Source organism: Chanodichthys erythropterus, chromosome 19, assembly GCF_024489055.1.
Source record: "Chanodichthys erythropterus isolate Z2021 chromosome 19, ASM2448905v1, whole genome shotgun sequence".
In the NCBI taxonomy this organism is placed as follows: Eukaryota; Metazoa; Chordata; class Actinopteri; order Cypriniformes; family Xenocyprididae; genus Chanodichthys; species Chanodichthys erythropterus.
This window is the reverse complement of record NC_090239.1, coordinates 34397842-34407915: the sequence shown is the minus strand read 5'-3', so window position 1 is coordinate 34407915 and position 10074 is coordinate 34397842.

The following is a 10074-nucleotide window of genomic DNA, read 5'->3' as shown; positions in this document are numbered from 1 at the left end:
GAAGAAAGATAGATTGATAGATAGATGAGAAGGGATAGATAGATAGATAGATAGATAGATAGATAGATAGATAGATAGATAGATAGATAGATAGATTTAGTTTGATAGATAGATAGAGATAGATAGATTAAAAAGAGAAATAGATAGATAGATAGATAGATAGATAGATAGATAGATAGATAGATAGATAGATGGATTGATTAGAAAGAGAAATAGATAGATAGATAGACAGATTAGAAAGAGAAATAGATAGATAGATAGATAGATAGATAGATAGATAGATAGATAGATAGATAGATAGATAGATAGATAGATAGATTAGAAAGAGAGATAGATAGATAGATAGATTAGAAAGAGAAATAGATAGATAGATAGATTAAAAAGATAGATAGATAGATAGATAGATAGATAGATAGATAGATAGGTTAGAAAGAGAAATAGATAGATAGATAGATAGATTAGAAAGATAAATAGATAGATAGATAGATAGATGATAGATAGATAGATAGATAGATAGATAGATAGATAGATAGATAGATATTAGATAGAATGGAAATTTGAATGAGTCTCAATGGATTAGAAATAGTACATAGAATGGCATCTAATAGAGTCTGATGGGCCTCTCCAACTGTCAAAATTTGAATTTTGACAGTTGGAGTTTGAATAGTCTTGGCTCATTTGAACATTCCGTCAATGAAAGTCAATGGGATTTTTCCAAGTTTTAATCAGCTTTTTTAGGAAAACCGTAAGTCTGATCAGTCTGAAAAGATATAGCACACTAAGTCAGAATAGTCTGAAGGTCTAGTCCGAGTTTGGTGGTTGTAGCTTGAACAGTCTAGGAGGAGATGCATTTAGAAATTTAGTCTAAGAATAATAATAATAATAATAAGCTTAAGTAGTAGATCAGTAAGTTGGCTTTTTCAAGCCAACTTAACTAGATAAAAAAGTTTGAGGACAAACTTTAAGTTGGCTTGAAAAAGCATAGCCAGAAAGTTTGAAGAAGTTTTAAAAGTTTGAAGTTTGAAAGTTTAAGTTTTATTAGATAGATAGATAGATAGATTGGTAATTGTCACAGATGGATACTATGGAGTTTTTATAGAGTTATTAGCATGTTCTTAGCCCACTCTAGCACTTAGCTAATCACTATTAGCATGTAGCTATTCACTGCTAGCATTTTGAAGTCCAGATTGCTAGCATGAGTCAAAAGAGCCAACCGCCATGTCTCTACGATGTACTGATGCAGAGATATAGATTTTGCAAAACGGTTGCTAGGGTACTCTGTTTGGTTGCTAGGGAGTGACTTGGCAGCTACCAGTGATGATACTCCAAAGGCTGCTTGACAATATAAACCAATCCCCATGTCTGTACGATGTTCTGATGCAGAGATATAGATTTTGCAAATTGGTTGCTAGGGCACTCTGTTTGGTTGCTATGGTGTTGCTATGCAGTTGCTAGGGTACTCGGGGTGGTTGCTAAGGTGTTGCTATGCGGTTGCTAGGGTGTTGCTATGCGGTTGCTATGGTACTCGGGGTGGTTGCTAAGGTGTTGCTATGCAGTTGCTATGGTACTCGGGTGGTTGCTAGGGTGTTGCTATGCGGTTGCTAGGGTACTCGGGGTGGTTGCTAAGGTGTTGCTAGGGTACTCGGGGTGGTTTCTAAGGTGTTGCTATGCGGTTGCTAGGGTACTCGGGGTGGTTGCTAGGGTACTCGGGTGGTTGCTAGGGTGTTGCTATGCGGTTGTTAGGGTACTCGGGGTGGTTGTTAGGGTGTTGCTAGGGTACTCGGGGTGGTTGCTAAGGTGTTGCTAGGGTACTCGGGGTGGTTGCTAAGGTGTTGCTATGCTGTTGCTAGGGTACTCGGGGTGGTTGCTAGTGTGTTGCTATGCGGTTGCTAGGGTACTCGGGGTGGTTGCTAGGGTGTTGCTATGCGGTTGCTAGGGTACTCGGGGTGGTTGCCATGGTGTTGCTATGTGGTTGCTATTGTATCCAGGCTGGTTGCTAGGATGATGCCAGGGTGATTTGTGTGGTTGCTATGCAGTTGCCATGGTGTTCTGGGTGGTTGCTAGGTTGGTTTGGGTGGTTGCTATGAGAGTTGATAGTAGATAGATAGATAGATAGAGAGATAGATGAGAAGTGATAGATGAGAAGAGAGATAGATGAGAAGTGATAGATGAGAAGAGAGATAGATGAGAAGGGATAGATAGATAGATAGATAGATAGATAGATAGATAGATAGATAGATAGATTAGAAAGAGAAATAGATAGATAGATAGATTTAGTTTGATAGATAGATAGATAGATAGATAGATTAGAAAGAGAAATAGATAGATAGATAGATAGATAGATAGATAGATAGATAGATAGAGAGATAGATAGAGAGATAGATAGAGAGATGAGAAGTGATAGATGAGAAGAGAGATAGATGAGAAGTGATAGATGAGAAGAGAGATAGATGAGAAGTGATAGATAGATAGATGAAAAGTGATAGATGAGAAGAAAGATAGATTGATAGATAGATGAGAAGGGATAGATAGATAGATAGATAGATAGATAGATAGATAGATTTAGTTTGATAGATAGATAGAGATAGATAGATTAAAAAGAGAAATAGATAGATAGATAGATTTAGTTTGATAGATAGATAGATAGATAGATAGATGGATAGATTAGAAAGAGAAATAGATAGATAGATAGACAGATTAGAAAGAGAAATAGATAGATAGATAGATGGATAGATTAGAAAGAGAAATAGATAGATAGATAGACAGATTAGAAAGAGAAATAGATAGATAGATAGATAGATAGATAGATAGATTAGAAAGAGAAATAGATAGATAGATAGATAGATAGATAGATAGATAGATAGATAGATAGATAGATAGATAGATAGATTAGAAAGAGAAATAGATAGATAGATAGATAGATAAAGACATATTAGATAGAATGGAAATTTGAATGAGTCTCAATGGATTAGAAATAGTACATAGAATGGCACCTAATAGAGTCTGATGGGCCTCTCCAACTGTCAAAATTTGAATTTTGACAGTTGGAGTTTGAATAGTCTTGGCTCATTTGAACATTCCGTCAATGAAAGTCAATGGGATTTTTCCAAGTTTTAGTCAGCTTTTTTAGGAAAACCGTAAGTCTGATCAGTCTGAAAAGATATAGCACACTAAGTCAGAATAGTCTGAAGGTCTAGTCCGAGTTTGGTGGTTGTAGCTTGAACAGTCTAGGAGGAGATGCATTTAGAAATTTAGTCTAAGAAGAATAATAATAATAATAAGCTTAAGTAGTAGATCAGTAAGTTGGCTTTTTCAAGCCAACTTAATAATAAGCTTAAGTAGTAGATCAGTAAGTTGGCTTTTTCAAGCCAACTTAACTAGATAAAAAAGTTTGAGGACAAACTTTAAGTTGGCTTGAAAAAGCATAGCCAGAAAGTTTGAAGAAGTTTTAAAAGTTTGAAGTTTGAAAGTTTAAGTTTTATTAGATAGATAGATAGATTGGTAATTGTCACAGATGGATACTATGGAGTTTTTATAGAGTTATTAGCATGTTCTTAGCCCACTTTAGCACTTAGCTAATCACTATTAGCATGTAGCTATTCACTGCTAGCATGTTGAAGTCCAGATTGCTAGCATGAGTCAAAAGAGCCAACCGCCATGTCTCTACGATGTACTGATGCAGAGATATAGATTTTGCAAAACGGTTGCTAGGGTACTCTGTTTGGTTGCTAGGGAGTGGCTTGGCAGCTACCAGCGATGATACTCCAAAGGCTGCTTGACAATATAAACCAACCCCCATGTCTGGAAGATGTTCTGATGCAGAGATACAGATTTTGCAAAATGGTTACTAGGGTACTGTTTGGTTGCTAGGGAGTGACTTGGCAGCTACCAGTGATGATACTCCAAAGGCTGCTTGACAATATAAACCAACCCCCATGTCTGTACGATGTTCTGATGCAGAGATATAGATTTTGCAAATTGGTTGCTAGGGCACTCTGTTTGGTTGCTATGGTGTTGCTATGCAGTTGCTAGGGTACTCGGGGTGGTTGCTAAGGTGTTGCTATGCGGTTGCTAGGGTGTTGCTATGCGGTTGCTAGGGTACTCGGGGTGGTTGCTAGGGTGTTGCTATGCGGTTGCTATGGTACTCGGGTGGTTGCTAGGGTGTTGCTATGCGGTTGCTAGGGTACTCGGGGTGGTTGCTAAGGTGTTGCTAGGGTACTCGGGGTTGTTGCTAAGGTGTTGCTATGCGGTTGCTAGGGTACTCGGGGTGGTTGCTAAGGTGTTGCTATGCGGTTGCTAGGGTACTCGGGGTGGTTGTTAGGGTGTTGCTAGGGTACTCGGGGTGGTTGCTAAGGTGTTGCTAGGGTACTCGGGGTGGTTGCTAAGGTGTTGCTATGCTGTTGCTAGGGTACTCGGGGTGGTTGCTAGGGTGTTGCTATGCGGTTGCTAGGGTACTCGGGGTGGTTGCTAGGGTGTTGCTATGCGGTTGCTAGGGTACTCGGGGTGGTTGCCATGGTGTTGCTATGTGGTTGCTATTGTATCCAGGCTGGTTGCTAGGATGATGCCAGGGTGATTTGTGTGGTTGCTATGCAGTTGCCATGGTGTTCTGGGTGGTTGCTAGGTTGGTTTGGGTGGTTGCTATGAGAGTTGATCATAGATAGATAGATAGATAGAGAGATAGATGAGAAGTGATAGATGAGAAGAGAGATAGATGAGAAGTGATAGATGAGAAGATAGATTGATAGATAGATGAGAAGGGATAGATAGATAGATAGATAGATAGATAGATAGATAGATAGATAGATAGATAGATAGATTAGAAATAGAAATAGATAGATAGATAGATATATTTAGTTTGATAGATAGATAGATAGATAGATAGATAGATAGATAGATTAGAAAGAGAAATAGATAGATATATAGATAGATAGATAGAGAGATAGATGAGAAGTGATAGATGAGAAGAGAGATAGATGAGAAGTGATAGATGAGAAGAGAGATAGATGAGAAGAGAGATAGATGAGAAGTGATAGATAGATAGATGAAAAGTGATAGATGAGAAGAAAGATAGATTGATAGATAGATGAGAAGGGATAGATAGATAGATAGATAGATAGATAGATAGATAGATAGATAGATAGATAGATAGATAGATTTAGTTTGATAGATAGATAGAGATAGATAGATTAAAAAGAGAAATAGATAGATAGATAGATAGATAGATAGATAGATAGATAGATAGATTTAGTTTGATAGATAGATAGATAGATAGATAGATAGATAGATAGATAGATAGATGGATTGATTAGAAAGAGAAATAGATAGATAGATAGACAGATTAGAAAGAGAAATAGATAGATAGATAGATAGATAGATAGATTAGAAAGAGAAATAGATAGATAGATAGATAGATAGATTAAAAAGAGAGATAGATAGATAGATAGATAGATAGATAGATAGATAGATAGATAGATAGATAGATAGATAGATTAGAAAGAGAAATAGATAGATAGATAGATAGATAGATAGATAGATTAGAAAGAGAAATAGATAGATAGATAGATAGATAGATAGATAGATAGATAGATAGATAGATAGATAGATAGATAGATAGATAGATAGATAGATATTAGATAGAATGGAAATTTGAATGAGTCTCAATGGATTAGAAATAGTACATAGAATGGCATCTAATAGAGTCTGATGGGCCTCTCCAACTGTCAAAATTTGAATTTTGACAGTTGGAGTTTGAATAGTCTTGGCTCATTTGAACATTCCGTCAATGAAAGTCAATGGGATTTTTCCAAGTTTTAATCAGCTTTTTTAGGAAAACCGTAAGTCTGATCAGTCTGAAAAGATATAGCACACTAAGTCAGAATAGTCTGAAGGTCTAGTCCGAGTTTGGTGGTTGTAGCTTGAACAGTCTAGGAGGAGATGCATTTAGAAATTTAGTCTAAGAAGAATAATAATAATAATAAGCTTAAGTAGTAGATCAGTAAGTTGGCTTTTTCAAGCCAACTTAATAATAAGCTTAAGTAGTAGATCAGTAAGTTGGCTTTTTCAAGCCAACTTAATAATAATAATAAGTTTAAATAGGATTACAGTAAGTTGGCTTTTTCAAGCCAACTTAATAATAAGTTTAATAAGCATTTCAGTAAGTTGGCTTTTTCAAGCCAACTTAATTGTATACATTTCAACCAGAAATGCTCATCTTGAACTAGCTCTCTTCTTCTTCTCTATTTGAATTCCAGCAGTGTAGACACTGCTAAGTGTATTACTGCCCTCCGCAGGTCAATGTTTGAACTAATTGTTATATACTATTGAACTAGCATACTGCATATAACAATTAATTCAAACATTGACCTGCGGAGGGCAGTAATACACTTAGCAGTGTCTACACTGCTGGAATTCAAATAGAGAAGAAGAAGAGAGCTATTTCAAGATGAGCATTTAAGGTTAAAACTTATATAATTTTCAATTTTTTTTTTTTTAGAAAATGAGCAATGGTTTCACTAGATAAGACCCTTATTTCTCATCTGGGATCGTGTTGAACTAGTGAAACTAATTTTGACCTTCAATCGTTTGGTGCCCATTCAAGTCCACTATAAGGAGAAAAATCCTGGAATGTTTTCATTTAAAACTTTAATTTCTTTTCGACTGAAGAAAGAAAGACATGAACATCTTGGATGGCATGGGGGTGAGTAAATTATCAGGAAAAGTTTATTTAAAAGTGAACTATTCCTTTAAGTTCCTCCTTGCATTCAGTACTTGGCTGTTTGTGCGTTTGTGCTTGCACGCTGTCTCACATCATTGTGTTTGAGTTTATTTTGTGTTAGTAAAAACACTTCTATTTGAATCTTCTTCATCGTCTTTGGACTTAAACGTGACATTTATGCTATCTGTGTTGGTGTGTTTTTACATTAAAGTGTTCATATCTTTTTTAAAGCAGAATACATGCAGTGTTGTAAATTCTAACTGGTTGGTGAAAAAGTATTCTAAAAATATATTCTAAAAACAAAATCTAAATTATTTGTCATAAGAAATTATGGTATTATTATGGCCCACAAACTGAAAAATACAATTTGCAATTCTTTTTGAAAATATACTGCAAATGTTTTTTTTTTTTTTGTTTTGTTTTTTTTTTTTCATACAGTGGTTAATAATTGCAATTAAAATATTAAAGGAAATAATTTATATTTATTGATTTTTTTATTTTTTCTATTATCCTCTAGCGCTAGCTTCCAGGTTGTATTGCTGCTAACATTATTTAAATTTAGCTTCATTGCAGGTGCAGTCAGGCAGAATCCCCTTACTGAAAAAGCCTCAAATAAAGACATCAACACACATCTCAACTTACCTTTCAAGTTTCTTTAACTTTATCAATTTCTCTTTAAAGTTCTCTGTACAAGTTACTCTGATTTTTTTTTTTCTGTGATTTTTATTACTCTCAGAGTTGAACATAACATTAATACATGCTTTAAAACATGAATTTTGGTGTAAAAAAATAAATAGTCTAAGACTCTTTGAATGTTATTTATATTATTAATATTTATTCTTAATGTGTTCAACTGAATTCCACTTAAATTATTAAGTACAACTGAGTAGCTGTAATATTTATTCTTAAATGTATTCTTAAATGTTATATTTATTCTTAAAGCTGTAATTATTTGAACACTTGTTGAAAGTAAATTGCTTTGAGTATACATTTGTTGTTTAGTGTTTCATTTACCTTTGAGTTAATAAGACTTTTACATACTGTCAGCTGCATGTGGGCCACATAGGGGCTGTTAGATTTTAACAAAACTCCACCATACTAAAATTGCATATAAGGCTCACATATGGGCCATATTAAACTGTATTATTTGGCTCATGCTTGGTGGAGTTATGGCACTCCTTTGGTTCAGTTCTGGCAAAGAAGAAGTGTGCCATATTTGGGCCACATACAATTATATTTGGCTCATGCTTGGTGGACTTATGGCACTGCTTTGGTTCAGTTCTGGCAAAGGAGATGTGGCCATATCTGGGCCGGCAAACACAAACTAATCTGGGCCACAGCTCAGCTGTTTATCTGGCCCACATCTTTGCCAAAGGAAATTTGCTGACTGGGAAATCTCTCCAACAGTGTAGCATTAGCCGTTAGCCACGGAGCATAACCTCAAACTCATTCAGAATCAATGTAAACATCAAAATAAACACTGTACTTACGCGATTAGACATGCTGCATGACGAACACTTTGTAAAGATCCATTTTGAGGGTTATATTAGCTGTTTGAACTTTTTTTATGTTGTTTAAGGCAAGCGTTTGGGGCATGGAGCACGAGATAAAGGGCCACACACCCTGAATCAGCTCATTTCTAATTATGCCCCAAAATAGGCAGTTAAAAAAAATGAATTAAAAAAAAAAATCTATGGGGTATTTTGAGCTGAAACTTCACAGACACATTCAGGGGACACCTTAGACCGGAGGTCGGCAACCCGCGGCTCTTTAGCGCTCCCCTAGTGGCTCCCTGGAGCTTTTTCAAAAATGTATGAAAATGGGGGGGAATATATTTTTTTGTTTTCATATGGTTTCTGTAGGAGGACAAACATAGCCTGCAACACACGTTTCAGCGCGGCGAGGGTATGCATCAACGTCACTTTCCCACCGAAAGCGCGCTCCCTCGGCTGGACTGAGTGGAAAAAGAACCTGCTGCGTGACTGGATTTAACAGGGGAAACTGCGAAAACGCGAGTAAAATAAACGATTACACTAAAGGTTGGACTCGAAAGTGTTTCTTACAACTTGTCAAATAAACCTTATCCATGGATATTGACATGTAGCCAAGAGTCGTGTTTCCTGACATTATGTGCCTGATTTAGACGCCGGGGGAAATACATAGAGCAAATCTGCCTATGAATATTTTATATAACTAAAATATAGGAAGGTTTAAATCCGCATAATCACTTATATCAATGTTATATAGCTATATCGTCATATTGTCCAGCCCTAAAACATATATAGTTTTATAGTAACGTTATAGTTTTTGTCAGTGTTTATTTTAAACAAGGGCGTAATTTCCACTGGGGACAGGGGGGGCATGTCCCCCCCACTTTTCAAAATCCCGTTTGTGCTATATTATTAATAGCTTTTTTTCTGTCGTATCTATCATATTTTGTTGCCCCATTAAAAAGCTGCACAATATTTAAAAATAAATGTCTTTTAATCTTACATTAATTTAAATACATATAAATATAAATCTAATATATTTTTTTCCTTCATTTTATAAGAATACAAATAGTTTTTTTTTTAACTTTTTGTTAACATTTGGATTTTATAAAATTACTGTGCAAAGTTTGCTGATGAATTATATACTTATCTAGTTTATTTATTTATTTATTGTTCAGCTTATGATTATATATTTTTATTCATTTGTTGTTTTCTGGATTGTCAAAGAGTGACCACTAGTTGCACAAATACAGATGTATGGATACAGGCCCCTGCTTATAAATTAATTCAACAAAGGTAACCTCTTTTGCTACATATTTTTAAATGTGAACTCTACATGTTTGACCACTTATGAACTATCATTTAGCCTACTTTATGTTGTGTATGTGACCAATGTGCCGTACCATCACCAATAAATAGATACTATTAGAGCACAGAATTGTTACAAGAGAACAAATTTCTTCATTGATCTAGTCACTTAATTTTGCTCTCAGAATGCACCAGATTTATGCATTTAAATTTAAAATGTACAAAGCTTTCCTACAGGGGGGCATGTGAACAATTATAATGTGATGATCAGGTTCAGATATCTAAATCAGAGAATATCATCGGGTGTTTGGCGGGTGGATGATTTATTTTTAACAGTGGATTCTGGTAAAACCCAATGCACAGACCTTTTCTTTGTTCAATTTGGATACTGAACATGGGTTGGAGCTCTTTATTTTGAACTCTCAAAGTATACCAGATTAATGAATTTATCCTTAAAATGTACAAAACCGGGGGGGCATGCCCCGGGACCCCCCGAGAGGGTGTGTCCAACCCCCCCCCCCCCCCCCCCCCCCTTTACACCCTTGATTTTAAAACACACAA